At 62.5% G+C, this 6,356-nt stretch overlaps 1 long non-coding RNA gene across 1 annotated transcript in view; it reads right to left on the bottom strand.

Annotated features, from left to right (window-relative positions):
• LOC140602479 (uncharacterized) overlaps positions 1-1,716 on the bottom strand; it is a 50,064-nt gene extending 48,348 nt beyond the window's left edge. The window contains exon 1 of the long non-coding RNA XR_012005421.1: positions 1,435-1,716. This is a non-coding gene — a long non-coding RNA (uncharacterized lncRNA). The remainder of the gene's footprint in view (positions 1-1,434) is intronic.
• Between the last annotated feature and the right edge of the window lie 4,640 nt (positions 1,717-6,356).

The following is a 6,356-nucleotide window of genomic DNA, read 5'->3' as shown; positions in this document are numbered from 1 at the left end:
GGACAGGATGAGTTCACGCTCTGTAAGGTCCGCTGTCTTTTCCCCCAACCAGGCGGGGAAAGTGAGAATGCCCGTCTCCAGGGTTCTCACGGGAATTCACTCGGGAGCCAACGCACACCAGATGTGCAGAGTCCTCACCAGTGTTTATCGCCAAGTGACTAATACACCGTTAATACGAGGGTAAGAGGCCTTTTACAGCAGCCCAGAGAAAACCTCCACCCTGTCACCCTCCCCTAAGCCTTACAAGGATCCCTGGGGAAAACGTTCAAAACCTTTAGTTGACAGGGAATTCGGATTTTAAAACAATGGGCTAATTCCCACCCATTTTGCATCTCACTGGGACTCTACAGCTTCACCCCTCCCTGGCCCCACCGCCTTTGTCTGTGCCTTTGTAGCTTTTCTTACTAAAGAGATGCAGGCTGCTTCCCTTCCCCTTGACCCTGGGCCAGCCTCCTGGCCTGCTATGACCAACAAAATGCCACAGGACGGCCCAGGTACCAGCCTGGAGTGTTTGCATCTGCTCCCCCCTGCGTGTTTGCACCTGCTCCCCTGCATCTCCTCCCCTGCCAAACTCCTAGAAGCACCCAAGAGCAGCCTGGTCTCTCTCTCTCTCTCTCCTGGACCCATCAGGCGCTCCCAAGTCAGCACGTCCCAAACCCAAAGCTTCTCATTTCTCTGTGTTGCACAGGGCAAGACCCTCTCGGGTCTCTGAAGCCTTGCTCTTCCCCAGCCCCTGCAGTGAAAGTGGCAGGGTCACGCGGCACACGTCCGTCCCCCGTGGGGGGACCGAGAGGCCGCCCCCACCCCTACTCCACGCCAGTGCCACTCTCCGCCCATCTATCCTCATCCAACAACGTCGCCTCGCACCTGTCCTGTGCCAGATGCCGTGCGAAGGATGACAGGATAGGAGGCCCGAGCCCTACCATCCAGGAGCCCATGTAGTGAAGGAGCTCACGTTCCTCGCACGGGGGTCTGATGATGGCCCGTGATCTCCTGGTGGGCGCCTGCGATACACTAAGTACCGTGAACCTCAAATGTCTCAAACCTTTGCAGTGATGCTACCAAGTGTCATCACGTCCCTTCCTACAGAGGAGGAAACGGAGGCTCAGGAAGTCCAAGCGACCTGCCCAAGCCATAGCTCCTAAGCGTCAACACCTGGCTGTGGGTCCCCAGAACCCACGCTCTTCCTGGGGGCACCACACTGCCCTTGAGGCCGACCCCACGGCCCGCCCCGCTCCACCCTTCTGCGACTCTCACCCTCAGTGAAAGCCGGTCTCTGTGGCCTGCACCCTGGGCCTTGCCTGTCGCTGTGCTCAGACCAGGCCTGCCTGTCCCAGGCTGCCGCCCCAGGCTTGTGCTGTTTCCTCAGCCTGGAATGTTCTCCTGTGCGACCAGACCTCTCCGTTCCTCAAGACCCGGGTCGGGAGCACCAACCTGGAAGGTCTCAGCTAGCAAGACGCTCCGTGTCCCTGAAGACACTGTCGGGTCCTCTGCGCTGGCACAGGTCCATCTCCCGCAGCGGACTTGGGGGTCCCAGGGGACAGGACCCTCCGCGGCATCATCCCACGGAAGGTCCGTCCTCAGGAGCCGTGCAGCTGGATCAAGTCGGATTGGATTGCTGAAAATAGGAAAGTGGGCTCAATCAGGGGTCAGAAACAGGTTGTAGGGATCCCTGGATGGCTCAGCGGTTTAGTGCTGCCTTCAGCCCAGGGCGTGACCTGGGGTCCTGGGATCGAGTCCCACATCGGGCTCCCTGCATGGGGCCTGCTTCTCCCTCTGCCTGTGTCTCTGCCTCTCTCTCTGTGTGTGTCTCTCATGAATAAATAAAAACAAAAATCTTTTTTAAAAAAGAGAAAACTAAAAGGAAACGGTTATACAGGTTCATTCGGCCAACATTTATTGAGCACCTGCCATGTGCCCAGTCAAGATGCCGGGTGCGTCCACGATAGTAACCATGTGGGCTCACATGGGTGGGAAATGTTCTTGGAGGAAGACGCGGTAGTAACAGGAAGACTGAAAAACGCGGCTCAGAGAACACCGTGAACCCAGGCAAGCTCAACGGCGGGCACTCCAGCTGCGGTGACCCACACGGGGTCCTGCTCCAGGCGCCCATGCCTCCTGCCTGCAGGCCCAGCCTCTCTCGGCGGAGCCACTGCCGTCCCTCACGTTCGGGGACCCAGTCCTGAGCCTACATCACGTGTCCCCGCCCAAGCTGCCAGAAAGGCGGGGAGGACAGACCCTCGCCAACGTGGGTTTCCTCGTTTCAGGACTTCTCAGAGCCTTTAATACGTCATGTGCACTGTGAAGGTCCCGGAGCAGAAGGGCTCTCCGGCTTTTCCCTCGTTTGACTGTGCAACCCTTTTCTTGGAGAATATTCCGTAGGACTGGTTTTCAGCAGACAGGGAAACCCCGATCTAACTCAACCCTCATTTTTAGACAGGGAAACGGAGGGACTTTCCTGGCATCACCAGGTCCCCTGGTGTCCTGATGGTCAGCCCAGGACTCGGGGAAAGGACCTGCTCCCGGGAAGAGGAGACAGAGGTGGAGGCAGGGCCAGGCCCCAGGCTGCTCAGGCCTCCCGTCCCGTCCCCCGTCCCGTCCCCCCTGTCCCCGCCCGCAGTGCCTTCCCTGCTGTCTGCTGACATGAGCTCACTCTCCAGGTGCAGCTGAACAATGCACACCCGCCAGGGCCTCGGGACCCACTTCCACCCTCAGGAAAGCCCTTTGGCACTTGATGGGATGAGCACTGGTTGTTATGCTATATGTTGGCAAATTGAACTCCAATAAAAATTAAAAAAACATTTTAAAAATTAAAAAAAAAAAAGGAAAGCCCTTTGGGGAAGAACACTGGGCAGCCCAGGCCTGGGTCCCAGCTGCCTTGGCACCTGGGAGGGGACCCCACAGTCAGCGGCAGCCCGGGGCCTGGCATGGAAGCAGGAGGGTGGAGGTCCTGCCGTGGGGCCGTGATCGTGGGGCGGGGGGAAAGGTTCATGCCTTCGCTGAGCCTTGGTTTCTTTAGCTGGGAAGAAAAAAAAAAAAACACAAAAATCAGTTGAGACGTTACAGGTGATGTAGGCAAGTGTGACGCCTTCGCACACGAAGAGTCCGTCTCAGGTTAGAGACCGGGTGTGAAATCAACTCCCCTCTTTGCCCTGATGAGAGACCCTGACAAAGACATCCCGGGTGGGCTGTGGCGACTCCGGGGGGACTTCGGCCAAAGGAGGTGCCTCCAGTCTAGTCATACGCTTTCCCCCCTTCACCCAGTGAACTCCTATTCAGCCTTCAAAACTCAGATGAGGACGAGATGCAACCTCCTTGGGTCTCCCCGGCCTCTTCTCCCCACAGACGAAGCAGAGGCCCCTCTGAGCCCCATAGGGGGAGATCCTCACGCCTCAACCCCCCCACCCCACGTGATCGCACCTGGCGCACCAGGTGGAGGGAAGGGACTCATGACCCAGTCCCCGGCTCCTCCCGTTGTGGGAAGCCCCGGGTCTTTCCTCGTGGCGACATGTGTACCCACGTCCGAGGGCTGGAGGCTGGGTAAGGAGCACAGAGGACCTGCACACCCCTCACGAGGTCGGCCCCCCAAGGCCTCCGGACGTGCTCCCAGTCCCCTTCCCAGCATGCTGGCGGACCGAGCTGGCCGGCCCCCATCCCGATGTCCACATCCCGGTCTTCGGCCCCTGCGGAGCGTGTTAGGTTCCACGGAGGATTAAAGGCGGGTTGGGGTCGCAGAGGGACACAGCGTCATCGGTCAGCTGACAGCAGCCGGGGAGACGGTTCTAGATCACCGATGGGGCCATGAGAAGTGGGAGAGGAAGGCGGACGTTGGAGCAACGGGATATGGGGACTGCAAGGAGCTGTAACGATGGGGAAAAGGGACGGGGGCCACGGGCCAGGGGGCCAGGTGGCCTCTGGGGGCGAAAACAAGCGGGGACACGGGTTCTCCTCCAGAGGCTGCAGAGACGCGGCCTTGGACCCGGGGTGGGGGCGCATTTCACACACCGACCCCCAGGCCTGTGAAAGCGAAACCGTGTTGCTTTAGGCCTGCTGGCCTGGTGGCAGGTCGTTGGGGGACCCGCCACGACCTCGGGCAGCCCACGCCCCTTATAGCGGGGCAACGGTCCCAAGGGATTGGGCCCTGATCCCACCCGGTGCGGCTCACCCCACCCCACGGATGGTGCTCAGTGGCCGCTGTTAGGAAGGCTGGAGCCTTGACACGGGCTGGCGCCCTGCAGCCTGAGCCCCGGAGGGGGGGGGGGTTGGCCCCGGGGCATAAGCGCTGCTCATCCCCACGGGGCTGGGGCTCGGGGCTCGGGGACTGAGGCTGGGGCTCAGGGAGGCTTTCTGCAGGAGGTGGCGCTGAGCTGAGCTTTGAAGGGTGTGCAGGTGGCCGTCAAGCACGAGGAGGCAAAGGACAGAGGGTCTAAAAGCCTCCAGGGCAGGAAAGACAGAGACAAGGTAGAGATGGGAGAGGCAGCGGGGCGCCCGGGGGCCCCGCAGATGAGCGCCTGCCTTGGGCGCAGGGTGGGGTCCCTGGGTCCCGGGATGGAGTCCCCCACTGGGCTCCCTGCATGGAGCCTGCTTCTCCCTCTGCCTGTGTCTCTGCCTCTCTCTGTCTCTGTGTCTCTCAGGAATAAATAAATAAAATCTTTTTTAGAAAACTCGTAGAGACCGAGAGAAGGCCGCGGGAGCGAGGCCGAGAAGGGCGGCCTGTCGTGACTGGCGGCTCGCAGCCCAGCCTCCCTCCGGTTCTGGGACAGAAAATAGCCTGGCTGACCCGTGGTGTGCAAAGCATTTCCTGTGCAGCCCTGGGGACCCCTGAGCTGGACTTTCTCAGGGGTGGGGCTGGCGGGGGGGTGGGGAGGAGGGGACAGGAGGTCCTGGGCCTGGATCAACCGTACAGGACGAGAGCCGGGGGGGTGGGAAGGGTTGGCGGTCGTGCCCGAGCCCCCAAGCCCCCGAGCCCCCAAGAGCAGGTGCCCGGCTGGGTGGGCGGCACATGCGCAGGGCTGAGCCCGGTCCCAGGGCCCCGCATGCAGGGTGGAGGTGGGATGCACAGACCCGGCCCCGTGGAGCCCTCCGCCCCCCACCCCGGGGGCTCGAGCAGGAGCAGCCGTTGGGGGCCGCAGGGGACACTCCTGCCTGGATGGACGCGGGGCTTGGGCCTGCAGCGGGGGCAGCTACTCCCACTGCAGGGGGAGGCCGCGGGGAGCCGCCCGGGCTCTCCTGCCTCCCCCGACCTTGCGGGCCCGGGGCTCACACAGCCAGGACCTCGACCCACCACGTGCAGGGCCCAGGAGGCTCGTCCCCAAAACCAGAGAAGAGCCACTAGGCTGCACGCACACCAGCTCCGTCTCCAGGCCAGCAGGTTCCCCAGGCACATGAGGGACCCCGTCCTCCCCACCTCCCCAGAAGGAGACTTAGGGCCTGAGGGCGGGGCACCCACGGTGGGCGAGCACCCACGCACAGCACCCCTTCTATCGGGGAAGCCCTGTTCTGGCGAAGAAGAGATCTGCACAGGAGGCTGGGTCGGGATTCAGAGTCGGGTTGTGTCCCACGCCTGGGAAATGCCCATGCCCTCTGCTAGCGGTGCCCCCGCGAGAGGAAGGTCCGCGCCAGGGAGTATGGAGGAGCCCGGCTCCTGGAGAAACGGGGCCCGGCTCCCGGGACCGGGTCGGCAGCTTGGCGGGGGGGCAGGCGAGAGAAGTCCCCCATGCCGCATGGTTGGGGGCTGGACTTGGCGACAGGACCCTTCTCCCCACTTCTGCACGCAGCTCCACGCGGCTCCAAGTGAGCAAGGACACGTGATGTCACCTGGCACCCTGTGTGTAGGTCTGAGGGGATGGGGGCGGCCTGGGCTTGGGGTTCAGGGTCCTCCAGCCCCTGCAGGGCCACTTGGGAAACAGCAGACGAGGAGCGCACGTGAATATCCCGGACTCTGGAGGGAGACAGACGCCTGGGGGGGCTAAGGACGGGAAGCCACGTCGCATGGGCTTTTAGGGTGTCAGTGGAGGTCACAGAGGCCAAGTCACTTGCATGCGGCTCCACAGCCGTGACCCTTCCAGGACACTCGTCCACCTGGCGACCCCGGTGCCTGCTCCAATGCCAAGGTCCCAGAAATCCCCAGTCACCGTCCCACCCCACGGCCCTTCCCAAGACTAGTACACCTGAGCAGAGCCAGCAGGGCAGCACAGAGGCCGGGGCCACCCAGCCAACTCCTGTCCTGCCCCAGAGGCGCCGTCACATCGCCCCCCCCCCCATCGCGCCCCCTCAGCCACTACCTGGCGAGTCTCCGGAACTCCGGCCCGCGCCCCAGGCCGCAGCAGCCTCAGCCGCATCTCACCTAACACCCG

The sequence above is a fragment of the Canis lupus genome, chromosome 13, assembly GCF_048164855.1.
Source record: "Canis lupus baileyi chromosome 13, mCanLup2.hap1, whole genome shotgun sequence".
Lineage (NCBI taxonomy): Eukaryota > Metazoa > Chordata > Mammalia > Carnivora > Canidae > Canis > Canis lupus.
This window is presented reverse-complemented; position numbering and strand designations above follow the sequence as displayed.